The sequence below is a fragment of the Dermacentor silvarum genome, chromosome 6 (genome assembly GCF_013339745.2).
Source record: "Dermacentor silvarum isolate Dsil-2018 chromosome 6, BIME_Dsil_1.4, whole genome shotgun sequence".
In the NCBI taxonomy this organism is placed as follows: domain Eukaryota; kingdom Metazoa; phylum Arthropoda; class Arachnida; order Ixodida; family Ixodidae; genus Dermacentor; species Dermacentor silvarum.
This window is the reverse complement of record NC_051159.1, coordinates 60,120,003-60,134,563: the sequence shown is the minus strand read 5'-3', so window position 1 is coordinate 60,134,563 and position 14,561 is coordinate 60,120,003. Positions and strand designations below refer to the sequence as shown.

Here is a 14,561-nt window from a genome sequence, read left to right as displayed (position 1 = left end):
AAGTCACTGAAATCTGTATTTGGGTGCTCCAAACTGCTCCAAAATGAACATTTTCTGCTCCCACAATTGCTCCAAATCTCACTCCGTCAGGGGCACCACTGGATGTAGTAAAACTGAATAAATTAAGCAGCCAAGGTGACTATTTGTATCTGCTCCATTTCAAAGGGGATGCCAGTAAGCATCATCGTTATCAAAACACGAAAGACAGGTCCTACTGCAGTACACGCCTCATACATAACTTGTTTTGATAGTGGCAGTATATTGTGTCTTCGTATTGATACAATATAAACATATTACCATCATCGTGACGGTCATCGTGAGATGTGTTCTGCCGAATCTTTCGACCATGGGCTACCCAGTCGTCTTACTTGGCGGGAAAGAGGTTAGATGTGAACATACGTACATACATACATACATACATACATACATACCGTATTTATTCGAATCTAGGCCGATAGTTTTTTTTTCAAATAATCACATACGAAACTCTAAGGTCGGCTTGGATTCGAGGATTAAAAAAACGCGCCAGTTTTTAACTGAAACTGATAAATACGGTGCATAGTTAGCGCCATCCAGAAAAGTTAGTATCGCAGCCACTACTAGCCGCGCCAGTAGCCAACTGAAGTACACGAGCGACGTCGCCATTTTGACCTGCGTCGTATCGGTTGTATAGGTATGGTGCAGCATCGGCGCGCGGTGTGGCGTTATCGTAATGGCACCAAATGGGCGATGCCACTATAGTGCCACTTTCTAAACGAATAATGTATTTACTCGAATCTAACGTGCACTTTCAACACGACCCTAAATCTGCGTCGGCATTTCAAAATGACCGCCTCGCACGCGCGTCGAGCCTAGCTACCGTAGCATGCGGAAGCTTCCTCCGTGTGCTGCAGTACACGTGCTTAGGCAATAGTCTACCGTCTGTCTTCATGTTCTCAGCGTCTGCTCTATCTATCAGCATGAAGTACCAAGGTCATCGTGATGCCGCATTTAAAAGGAAAGTGATTATCTGTGCAGAGACGGACGGAAATCGGGCCGTATCACGGGCGTTCGGAGAATCCGAAACTTGCGAGCGGGACTGGCGCAAACAGAAGGAAAGAATTTTCGCCAGCAAAGCAATGCGGAACGGTTTCAGTGGAGCGAAGCAGGACGTAATGTGCGACGATCCACTCCGGCGATACGATCGCCTTGGCCCTATCATGAAAGCAATCTGCGACGGGTAAAGTCCGCCGCGCGCCGTGTTTTCGCCGCGTTGAAGCAAGACGCATGCTAGCACGAAGGTGCGCTCCGTCTCTAGCGTTCTGACAGTTCGTTTCCGCGGTCAACGAGCGAGATGTGTTCATGTTTGCTTGTGCGCGCGTGACACCGTGCTTGTTAATAGCGGTCTACTAATTTGCTATCGCATTCGATGCATCGCCTTTCGGGCGAAACTGTGACTTTTTTTATTCATCGCAACTTCAGTGCATCGGGAGGAAATCTATTTTTCCAAATGACAGAAAGTTGTACTTCTGTTTGAAAGCATGAGGTGCGCGGTACTGTAAAAGACTTTTTTTTTTTCCTCACGGAAAACAGGTGCGCGTTACAATCGAGGAAGCGTGAGAATCGAGTAAATACGGTAGTTGTGCTAGCCGTAGAGGCATCGGTCTGTCGTTGGAGGGGGCCACAGGAGATGCTTTTTGCGTGCGCCGCAACGAGAATGACATTTACCCAGGAACATTGATCGTGCGCTCCTTCAAAAAATGCAGCATCTCTAATGCGCTTGATGGTACTGAATATAGCGCATGCACTGTTTGACGATGTCAGCAGTAAGGAAGATAGCGACGAGGCTAGCAGCGATGGTGACATAGAATGAGCTCGGCATGTTCGAATTTAATAAATGCTGTTTTATTTTGCGAATGCTGTCCTCGCTTTTTCGTTCGGCCTACATTCGAGGTAAGTTTTTTTTTTCTTACTTCGAACTTTTGGGGGGTCGGCTTAGAATCGGAGTCGGCCTAGATTCGAGTAAATACGGTACATACATACACACATACATACCCGCCGGGGTGGCTCAGTCAGCTAAGGTGTTGCGCTGCTGAGCACGAGGTAGCGGGATTGAATCCTGGCCGCGGCGGCCGCATTTCGATGGAGGCGAAATGCAAAAACGCTCGTGTGCTTGCGTTGTAGTGCACGTTAAAGAACCCCAAGTGGTCAGAATTTATCTGGAGCCCTCCACTACGGTGTGCCTCATAATCAGAACTGGTTTTGGCACGTAAAACCCCAGAAAGAAGAAGAATACACACATAGCATACATACATACGTACATACTACAAACTGGATGAAGTTCCCAAAAAATGTTATTGCTATAAAGGTAAAATTTGGCAGGCAATGTAGTGTGTAGGGCAAGTAACCAGTTGTTAGGGCGAGTGAAGGGGTACCAATGGAAGGGACAATATTTGTTGAGATGTTTTATGTGACGAATATTATGAAGAGTGCGGATACATGGTGGCAGAGAATAAGGTGCTGTGATGAAGTAGGAGATTTGCAAGCATAGGATGGTATTTGCTGCACAAGACGGGGCAATTTGACGTAGCTGAGAGAGGCCTTCGTTCTGCGATAGACGATAACAGGCTGCTAATGATGACAATGACCTTGGCATCTTGCAATTAGTTTGCATCAGCTTTAATAGGTATGAGATGAAGAACCTAAAGGGGCACTAAAGGAAAATATTAAGTCGGTGTTGACTGTTGAAATACCATTACAGAAATTTCACAAAGCTTGTTTCGTGCCAAGACCTGGCTTACAAGAAAATTACGTCTGAAGGGTCCGCATACTTTAGCGCAATTCAAATCGCCCGCCCCCTAGCGGGGAGTGGTGACGTTGCATATGCCATCACCGCCTTTTACTGCTGTCGGTGAGTAATAGCGCCTGACAAATGGTGCCAAGTTTTTTTACACAAAATGAAAACACGTGGCCATGGAGAAACCGAGCCAAGATGGTGGATTCACCACAGCAGCTGCTCTTTGTAAAGTGGCTTGGACTGCTCAGGAATCCCGCAACATCACATGGACGTGGCATTCTCTGCTAATTGCAGTTGTGCGAGTTTTGCGAGCCAGCAAAACCAGTGCAACGCTGCGTGATAACGAAACTACTGAAATGCGAAAGTGCGGGCAGTGAACAGTGGAGAAAGCGAAACCTTTCGGCCACCCGTGTCGTCATCAAGGGTAACGTCAATGAGTTCTTTTTTCCGAATATCAAAAAGAACTGGACAAGTAGCATTTTTCTTTTGTCCTATAATGCAATACAATAATCTTTTTATTACAAGTGGTTGAGTAGTAGTGAAATAAAATTATAATGAGAAGTGCCTTCGTCATCGGGCTAGTGTTTGAATGTCTTGAGGGAGTCTAATTGTGTCCTGCATTTACCTCAATTTCTCGATTAATAAAGATCAGTTAGCGATAATATTGACGACTTAGATGTTCTCGAGCACTAATCCATCACTTATCTTGACCTAATTTCTGCCTTTAGTGTCCCTTTAAGTCAGAGATGTTCTGCTATCATAAACCTTGTGCAAAGGTTGCCCTGCTTTCAGATATTTGGTGTGGATTGTCCCATATAGCTTTTTAGGGCTACTGCGCCAACATGATCACTGAGTTCCATGGCTACACTGTATTCTGCCCCTGCATAATTTTTATTGTTGTATTTGCCACTTGTTCTCAATGCTGCCATGGGACTGCAAACGCTCCAATTATTTTCTGCAGGCCTCACAAATGCAATGAGCCTTGGTAAATGCATAACTGTTGCCATAGTGGCATGCCAGGCCCCTTCCAAGGTCGTCGGAAAGGTCAAGGTTGGCACGCAGTGCAGCTTGCCACTGGCTCACAAGTCTGTCGGGTGCTCCTTCAAAGCACAGCGCGTGTCGAGGAGCGTGCAGACTACAGAGGCTGTGGATGAGTCAAGCTCCACCTCAGGTAGGCAGTTACTGGTACTTCTCTTATTTTAGTTTGGTTGTGTGAGTGTATGGTAAATAGCCAAGTCAGCCTGGTACAACCCGCTCAAGTGTGTGTGACAGTCTACTGCTGAGGACAAGTTAACAGGTGTGTGATTCTCATCTGCATTCTGACTGGGGCAAAATGCAAAATATGTGGGAATCAATCGGTTTAAGTAAATCTTTCATTGCTGTTAGTGAGAATGCTGTTGCTGCTTAGCGATCACTTGCGAGTAGAGACTGTACAAAGCAGTTGGATACGTTTTCAATGGGAACCTCCTTGCTCAACATAAACTTGTTGCTCTCGATCATACACATGACATGCATGATGACAGAGGAATGGCGACGACAAAACGACCATGATGGTATGAAAATGACTGAGGTTGACGCAACGACCACGATGGCATGGAGATGACTGTATGACGATGCAACCGCGATGATAGAATGGCGAAATTTGCATGGAGATAAATAAGGGCATGACTGCACTGGAATCGCCATGGAAAATGAAGGCAATGGAACAAACACACCGCCATGACGACTATGGAAAAATCAGAATGACCCGACAAAGGAGTGACAAAGATGATATCAAGGCGATGGGATGAGGACCATGGGATGACAACGCAGGAGTGACGATGATGGTATGAAGATGGCTTGGCAATGTGATGCTGATCGTATGATGACAATGCATGATGATGACAGTGTGATGAAGGGATTATGGAAATGGAATGACGACACAGGTATGACATTGAGATGACGATGCTAAAATGGGATACCATGGCAGGACGATGCTGGAATGATGACAGTGGGAATCACTACGAAGAAATGGCTACAATATAATGACCACAATGGCATCACCTTGGTTGCATGACGATTATGGCATGATGAATTGTGGTTTTTACTGCAAATGTATGACAACAGTGTGATGCCGATGTTAGATTGATTACAATAGTATGGCGATGTTGGAATTAACACGGCGGCGTGTCGCCAATGGGATGATGGTGAAATGACGACGGCATGACGTCAAAGGCACGGCGGCAATGACAAAATGATGGCAATGGAATGACCATGATGGCATCACGATGATGGGCAGAACACAATGGAATGACAACGGCAAATTGGTGTTAGAGGTAACATCCATGCTTACTTGGGGCACAATGAGAGATCTTTGTTCGTTTTGCATTCTGTTCAGTTGCTGCAATGTCAAAAAGCAACAGTGTGTCAAATTTGTGACAATGGAACAGAGCAGCCAATTGGCAAGCGGTGAACTCTCCGGACATTGCGTCGCATTGTTTGTTGTCTGCTTGGGGACCATATACTCCAAAGCGAAATATTTAATGAATAAAAGGCTTATATGAAAAAAAAAAGAATTTTTCATTCTCAAACTTAAACACGTTCTCAAATAGTAATGCGTATGACGTACTACAATTTATTAGTATTAATTTCTCGGCATGGTCGCTAGGTGGTGTCGCACACAATGGGAAAAAAAAGATGAAGGGAACAGAAGAGGCAACATCAACATTCCACTGGCTTGCTGGCACCCGATCATGTGGTCGAGTTCGCCGCACAACCAACACACTGTACGTTTCGAGAAACGAAAGCGATGCTAGAATTTGCTTTTTTCTATCTCTTCAAATGCATTTCTCGCCTCCAACCACTCTGCTTCCTCCTCGAGCAACGTCAATGCAACAACCGAAGCTCCCATTGCAAGCGCCATTTTCTCAAATTAAGATTATGGACCATCCCGTAGCTGCAGCCACCGTTTGGATCCAATCCAATCCACCAGACGTGTCACTCGAAGCTGGTCTCGTAGCGAGCGGTTGACTGCTTGAACTTCATGGCTGTCAGCGCGTTCTGCCTAGCAGTTGATGTGCTCGTAATCAAAATGATTGACAGGAGCCTGTCATCATTTTGACGTCGCCAAAAACGTGACCGCGCCCCACGGAAAGACGTCGGCCCAGCCTAGGCCAATCGCACGCAGCGATCAACTATCTCCGATTGCCCCCTTGCATTACCTGCTACGGCAGGCCGCCTCAATTCAAGCTATATCTGGTCTTTGTTTGCACTATGTCTGGTACTGACCAACCGTCGAAGACTGTAGCAGGGAGCCAGCAGGAATGACAATGGTGCGACAACATTACTTTTAGTATGACCCATGCATTTGGCGAGGCGCCTCAATTCGTACTTCTGTGTACAGTAGGACCTCGATGAAACAATCATGCCTGATAATATGAAAAGTCCTAGCCTAAGTCTATTAGCTTACCATGTGCTGAATTTCGAATCTTGCAAACTGCTTCTTGCGCCGCAGCAAATAATACTAAGTTCGATTTTTGGCGGAGCTGGAGTAGGAGGCCCGGTTGTGCTGGTCGCACCAGACAGATGCTCTTGTCTGGCCATCAGTGCAGCGGCGCTGGTTGCATTCCTGTTACCAGGGCGATCTACACCACTCTGCCTTGACTCCATCTCTATGCGTCAACGTTTATGTATAGATACATTTCTACTTTCCGAGGCGGAGCAGGCGACTCGCTGCTGTTCCTGCCACTGCAGCTCTGTGGTTGCCCTTTGTGCCAAGCGTGTGAGCGTCGTCTGCTATAGCCTGGCACGGTTATGGTTGTTGGTCATGGCGGCGCGGAATTTACATGAGGCTCGCTGATTAAAAGAGCCGTCTTACCCCCCAACTTTTTATTGTCTTAGATGCGAAGGACCTGACTGGGAGGCTAGGTACACGAGCTGCATCTCATTGAAGTTTGAATAAAAGTGGTGTGTCCTGTAAGTGTCCTCCTTTTAAGTAAAATGTAAGCCACTTCCGGCAGAGATCTTCGATGCTCCATGCATGAACCATATGCTGCAGGTAAATACATTGTCTTGCCGTGACATAAGACAGTTGAAATTCGGTCTTTGTAGTCTCGCAGTCCCGCACAGCTATCATAATTGTCGCATAATCAGCTGTTCACCAAAAGCGTTACATAATCACTGTCCATAGGCAGAACGGCTTTATTGCATTTGGTTAGAAATCTCCAAGCTTGCATATTTTGTATGTACAGCTGCACGGAAAAAGACTAGCACAAGTGGTCGATGACCCAAGCGGGGTAATTGTGGTATGCGGCGCGCTTGTTTCCGTGCACAGTGGTATCTAAAGTGCCACATGATTCATGTTTCAAAAAGGTGCCTGGCGCTCTCGTTTTTGGCGTGCTATGTATGGAACAGCTTCGCGTGCTGCAATTTATCTGATGGGGTGATTGGTCACTTGTGCTAATCTTTTCCGCTGCAGCTGTGCTTCCGTTTACAAATGTTATTGACAATGCAGCATTTTGCCAACCTAACATGTATGGTTGTAAGTAGCTGTATTTTTCCAAACACGACATTGAGTTAAAGGGAGGAATGCCCACTTGTGGGGGGCCGAACTATTTGTAGTAATGCTGTTGCCATGCAGTCAAGATTATGTCGCGGTTGTCATGCCATTGTCGTCATTGCGTCATTGACATATGATCGTCATGCATTTGTTGTTATACCTTGGTCATGATACCGTCCTGGTCCTTCCATCATCGTTATTCCGGCTTCATAATGTGATTCTGATCATACTGTTGTTGTCCCGCCATTTTCGTCATACAGTCGTCACGTTATCGTTATCGTACACTTGTCGTCATTCCATTGTCGCCAGGCCACCCCGTCACGCTGTTGTCGCACTGTTGCCATCATTTCAGAAATGTCATCCAATTGGTGTCGTGCCATAGTAGTCATACCGTCTTTGTCATTTCGTCACCAAAATTTTTCCTTTATTCTTTATGGTTATGCTATCGTCACTCAATCGTGATTATGCCATTGTCATGACATTGTAATTGCATCGTGGTTATTTATCGTCGTCATAATGCCTTCATCATTCTGTTGACGTCATTCCTTTGTAATTTCGCCGGCATCACTGCATGCGCCGTTGCATCTGCCTACAGTCCTCGTCCCACTTTCTTGAGATAACCTTGGCTAGTGATGGTCGTAACAAAGTGCGCCAATCATGGTGATAGTGCATGTCCCATATAGTCGAAGTACTTGAAAGCTCAGGAGGACCACTAGATTCTAAAAAAAAGTGTCTTAGTCAATATGGTGTGTCGCTATGTGGCATTAACTTCCATAGTTGTCTTATAATGGTGTGATGAGTGTAGTGTGCGAAACTAAGTGCCGTGGATGATGAAAGGAAAAGAGCACAACAAAGAGTGCGCGTGCGGACGTGAATCCCATGCTAGGGTAAAGAAGATGACGTCAAAGAGTGTCAAGCAGGAGAACACGCGGCGTAAGTAAGAAATAAAAGAAAAATGAAGCAATCTTGAAAATCCACAGAGCTTGCAAGCACCAAACATTGGAAAACACGTAGCTTCGAAGATCACCAGTACTGGAAAGACACAAAGGCCAAACCAGAAGAAAAAGCGAAGCGCAGCATTGGAAGGAGAGTGGCAGGGAAATCATGGAAGCGGCTCGTCCACCGGACCGGGCATTGAAGATAAGCTGTTGGGTTGCGGGTCCGAGCCATCAAGCCTTCACCTGACTGGGATGACCAGACTGTGAACCATACGGCCTGTGGGCTCCACTGCTTGCAATCAGAAAAGGCAAGCGGTCGAGTTACAGGCTTGAGCTAGCTGACAGCTGCGCGACTCGGACGTCATTAACCCCTGCTGAATCCTCTCCCCGACTTTAATGCGGTACCGGCGTCTCTTCAGCCGGCTGGAAACTACCTCGAGCCAGTCTTCTGTCACCCGTCACTCAACACCACCAGTTCTGGTGAGAACCTCCACCGTCTACTTCATTGCCTCGCCCGCCACCACTCACTGGTGAACTGATTTCCTTTGACGATACCACATGGTCCCACTTGCGAATGTGCTGTGCTGCCACTGTTTGTTTGCTAGTCTTTAGATATGTGTTGCCTTTTGATCATAATATTCCATTATGTGTTTATTAACTATTTTTTCATCCTGGGTATATTAAATGTATTGTGTGTTTTCCTGGGACGAACGGCTTTGTCCTTGATAGGGTACTCTGGGACCCATTCGAAACCTTGGAAGAAGAATCTGCATCACAGATGGGTTCTGCTGAAATTCTTTTGTCTTCGTGACGCTGAACAGTTTCTCAGCATTGTTCCCAGGTTATCTAATTATTGAATTTCTAGAGTTGATCGTGCTCAGGCGTGTGATGGATGACCTGATGTTTAGCACCGTGAGTTTGACAGCGGCCCCACCTATCAACAAGGGGAAGCACATTGGGGTGGTTGGAAGGGGTAGCGAAAGGCAAACTTCAATGGTTGCTAGACATCACAGTGTCGAATCAAAATGACAGAGTTAGAAAGATATTTGCATTGCAGTCATGCTAAAGAGATTTGAAACTATTCTATTGGTGCGAGGCTGCAAAAAAATTCACTAGACTGTCTTCAGGTATCCAAGCTATCCTTCGTATTGCAACAACAAAAGGAATCAGTCAGAGGAGTTTCGGTACAGCTGGTTACGTTTTTTTCAAGAGCAGAAGGCATGTCTAGAGGCAGAGTTGTCTGCAGTATTTTGTTGCTGCACGAAATATGTAGACTTTCTACAGCAGTCACTGATGCGCCACCTTGCACGGCCTGTGCATGATCATTTTAATGCAAAAAGCAAAATTAGGTAAATTTTCAACAAGTTCTTGGAGTACCTAAATAAAATGTCACCAAATAAATTCTGGAAAGTACATTCCGATTTTTTTTTGTGTTAAGGCATAGTGCAACTTGCTACTAGTTTTCTTTATTTTTCTTCATTATTGTCCAAGTGAGTTGAATAGACTGCCGTAGTTTATTGCACAATTAGTTGAACTAATTAAATTTCGACTTTCAAGTGTCCATTGTTCTTTGATAAATACTATAAGCCTACGTGGATGCCGAAAAATTTCACAACATTGGTGAGAGGGATGTGAAAAAGAAAACAATGTAGGAAATGTTATTGAGTCACAGTACTCAGGGGCACAGATGTTTGAGATGGACTAAAAGACGTATGACGGCATGGCACACATGATTTAATAAAAGCAAACCAAAAAGCAGATTACCACTACACACAACCAACAATGATAAACAAAATAAGTCTAATATATATACAAGCGGTTCTAACCCGTAGTCAAAACTAGCAGCTAATTAAGCTGTCCTTTAAGTCAGTCTTAATCCCTACACTCGACACCTCTAGCCCATCGGGCTGCGTCGCTGCTTACGTGGAATGTTCTTAGGTCGTTGACACTGACTCATGTGGACCTTCGTCCAGGTCGCGTCGCGTCTCTTTCTGAGTTGTTACTCCCGACGATCCTGAAGGTTTTGTCATCTTGGTGGACGCCTGTTTATTCCGGTCGCCGTTGCTGACGTGGCAGAGGCTCGACGGGTTAGGCCTAATGACACGTTCGGCCGCTGATTCCATCTCATCCTTTCTTAAGTGCCGACGTCGCGTTCTGGAAACTATCGAACGTGCTGGTCTGCCGATGAAGTGGGATCCTTTCTGGAGTACCCGGCACTGCTGTGAGAGACTGCAGCCGGTCCAAGGAGCCTGGCTCGACCGTCGCCGAGGTCGACGGCCACACCCTGGACTGCCAGCGTCACGGACTTGACCAAACCTCCAAGGCTCCCATCGCCAGTGCGATGCTGACGATGTGACCTTCCTGGTCCAGAACCATTTTGATAATGACAGCTCATCGCTGGTTTTCGCTCGATCACGGCTCGGGTGACGCGCTTCGAGCGGTCGTGCAGTTTAAAACACCGAGTGCTCTCTTGATCGTTGTTCTTTCACGTGTGTTGTCCCTTTACTCGTGACATGTTGTCTCATTGAATTTCGCTTTTGAATTCTAGTAGTAGTAGTAGTAGACCTTTATTCAGCCCAGTTTTTACAGGCCGAGCATTTCAACCGCCTGGGCGGCAAGTCTACGCTGTTCTTCTTGCCCTTCAGCGCCAAGCCAGTCGAGCCAGGTGGTGATGGAAAGGGAAGGGGGAGGATATGAATGCGATTGCTGAGCAGCGGGGCAGTGGAAAAGGCAATGAGCTAGGTCCGCATATGTAGAGGGGCAGTTGGGACAGCTGGGGTCGACTCGATAACGATAAAGAAACAGACGGAAGGGGGTAATCAATGCATTCATTTGGATATGCCGCAGAAGGCGAGCCTCCGGCACAGTGAGTGATGGATGAGGGGGAGGGTAGAGGCGCTTGTCGAGACGGAGCTGGAGGTAGACTTCCTTGATGGTGCGGCGCAGGGAGAGTCTCCCACCGTCCTCCGAGGGCTTGGGCCAGGGGATCAACGGTGCCCGGTTAGAAGCGTCACGGGCGAGCTGATGGGCCAGCTCATTGCCGTTAATCCCTGAATGCCCAGGGACCCAGCGAAGGAAAAACGGTGGAAGGCTGCAGTGCAGAGACAGCTCGTTCGACCTCCTGTTGGAGTGAATGGGGTAGTGTGCGGTTCTGTATGTGGTGGATGGCGGCTTGGGAATCGGAGTATATTGTGTACTCTGGGAGAGAGGGAAGGGATGCAAATGATTGTAGGGCATGGGCAATGGCAAGGACCTCGAGAGAGAGTGCATCCGGAGGGTGTAGGAACGGCCCGCTGGTGTGGGTTTCAGGTGCTGGGAGGTGGGGATGGTAGATAGCGTAGCCGCAGGAACCTCGAGGAGCCACGAAAGAGGCATCCGTGTAGGCTACTCCTTGGGTAGTAAAGGGGGGGACATGGTGCTGCGCTGCCGCGTGACGACGACCGGCATGCAAGACGGGAGACATATTGGACGGGAGGGGGAGGATACGAAGGTTGGGAGCCGGGGTGGATATAGGAGAGGTAAATGTGGAAACGGGAATGGGGGATATACCCGCCTGGGCCAGTAACCACTGACCCTGACGGTAAGGGAAAGCCGGGCAACCTGGGAGTCACGGTGGAGAGAAAGAAGAGAACGGAGAGGATGGAAGAGGCCTGTGGCAAAGACCTTAGCAGTGGAGGTAGTAATAGGGAGATTGAGAGCTGCCTTGTAGAGGCCTAAGAGGGCGGTTTCAAGGGTGTTAAGTTGAGTGTTCGTTAAGGAAACGTAAGGTACAAAGTACAGGAACTTGTTGAGGGCGAGCGCATGGGCGACACGACACGCATGAGCCTCGTGGAGGCCTGAGCGCCGAGTGACCACACGCCGCAGGAGGTGAGTTACTGAGTGGCAGGTCGTTACAGCGTGGTGGAGGGCATGCGCATTCTTGGCTGCATGCAAAGGGAAGCCAAGAACTTTGCATTGGGAGACGATAGGAATGGGAGAGCCAGAAAGATGGAGGCAGATGAGGGCGTTGTGGGAGCGCTGATATGCGGAGTGGTTGAGAAGGAGAAGCTCGGATTTCTCCGGAGCAGGTGACAGGCCAGCTGTGGTGAGAAAGGAGCCGATGAGATCTAGCCCACGTTGCAGGGTGTCCTGTACGTGGCCGGGAGAGCCAGACGAACACCAGAGAGTGATGTCGTCGGCATAAAAAATGTGGTGGAGGTCAGGAATTTGGGCTAGCTGGGAGGCGAGAGGGGTCATAGCAATATTGAAAAGGGTAGGAGAGAGAACAGCACCTTGAGGAGTGCCACGGGTGAGGACGTGGGGGTCGGACAGGTGAGTGTCAACTCGAAAGCGAGCCACTCGGTTAGAGAGGAAGGAGCGGATATAAGAGTACAAGCGGTTGCCGCATCCCAGGGAGGAAAGTTGAGACAGGATGTGATCGTGGCACACACCGTCGAAGGCCTTGCGGACATCAACAGTCACAAGAGCGTGGATCTGGCTGGGAGTGGGCGAGAAGAAGGTATGCTGGAGGATCAGGAACATGTCCTGTGCACAGACGCGTCGTCGGAAGCCGATAAGAGAATGGGGGAAGAATTCTCTCACCTCAAGAAAATCAGAGAGGCGAGTCAGAGCCATTCGCTCAAGGGTCTTGCCAACGCACGACGTCAGGGAGATAGGGCGAAGGTTAGAGAGGGAGGGAGGTTTGCCCGGCTTTGGAATCATAGAAATGAGGGAGGATGTCCAGGAGCTCGGCAGGCAGCCGCTGTCCCAGGCCTTATTGAAAGTCTGGAGAATGAATTCCTTGGCGTGGTCAGGAAGGTTTCGGAGTGTGGTGTATGTTATGGCGTCCTCACCGGGAGCGGAGCGAGAAGCATTAGAAGCCAGGGCAGCCTCGAGCTCCCGGAGAGTGAAAGGGCGGTCCAGGTCTGGGTTAGGATCGCCCGAGTAGGCTGGTTAGGAAGGTGTAAGAGGGGGCGGGAGATACAGAGAGGCGAGCTTGTCAAAGACCTCGGAGGGAGTCCCCTGAGTGAGGGCTTTGGCTAAAGTGGGAGCAAGGGCAGACTTAGTACCTAAGAGAGATTTAAAAAGAGACCATGTGGATCGCGAGTGCAATGCGGAGTCGAGGCCATCGCAGAGCGTACTCCAACGAGCATACTCGAGGGATGCTCCGTGGGCGACTATCTCGCCCGCAGAGCAGCAATCCGGGAGTAAAGTTGGGCATTTTGGGGTTGGGAGCGGAAGGAGCGTTGGAGACGTTTACGGCGACGCCATAAACGGAGAAAGTGGGGATCCGGGTCTGGGATCGGGTGACGTGAGCGAACGCGACGGCTACTGGCCGACACCGCTGCGGAGATGCACGACGTCCAGTCGTCGTAAGATTCAAAGGACACGGAAAGAAGATTAGTGCGAAATGCCTGCCAGTCAGTGCGAGTGACTTGGTGCCAGCGAGGGATGTGGGAAAGAGTGGTGGTAATATGAATGAGAAAGTAGTCACTGAGAAGGGTTTCGGCTGTGACCTGCCAGTGAAAGGAAAGGGCGCCCCGAGAGAAGGTAAGGTCGGGTGTCGTGGAGCGCTGTGAGAAAGTGCCCGCTCGAGTAGGGGAGCCAGGATTATTAAGAAGAGTGAGGTGGCGTTCCTGGGCAAGACAATGGAGAAGGCGGCCGGGTTTGAGGGTCTGGGGGTAGCCCCAGAGTGTGTGAGGAGCGTTGAAGTCGCCCCCAAGGAGGAGATGGGTGGTGGATGGAAGAGAATGAAGGAACTTGCCCAGGGCCGTGAATAAAGAGCATGTGACAGGGGGATTGTAGAAAGATATAAGGGCGAGTGAGATAGACCACACCAACTAAATATTTAAGGAGGCTAGAGGGGATGTCAAGTGGCTCGACGAGAACGTCGTTGCGCACATAAACGGACGCAAGCGGCGTCCCCGTCGTGGCGTGGTAGGCGCGGTAGCCTGGGACGGTGCGGGCCGTCCGAGTCTCCTGGAGAAGGAGAAAATGGGGTAGGGAGGGGCGGGTGAGGAGATACTGATGGAGGGGGGTCTTATTATGGCGAAGGTTTCGGCAGTTCCACTGCACAATCTCGAAGTCCGTTCCACGCGCCATCTAAGATAGGGTAGTTGTTGAGGTGTTTGTGGGGGCGCGTCCCTTCTTTTTGGCTGGGGGGAGAGACTCCTGCAGGGAGTGCAGCATAAAGGTGAAGGATTCCAATTGCTTGGATTGCGCTTGGAGGGTGGTGAGAATCTGTATAATCGAAGTTTCTAGTTGAACCAAGCGACTGTGGTGTGCGGTGGTGGTGGTTTCGATCAAGTCAGCCAATGGGGCGACCTGGGCA

The 14,561-nt window shown here is 48.7% G+C and overlaps 1 pseudogene; it reads right to left on the bottom strand.

Annotated features, from left to right (window-relative positions):
* Positions 1–10,834: 10,834 nt before the first annotated feature.
* Positions 10,835–13,331, bottom strand: LOC125946305 (uncharacterized; annotated as a pseudogene).
* Between the last annotated feature and the right edge of the window lie 1,230 nt (positions 13,332–14,561).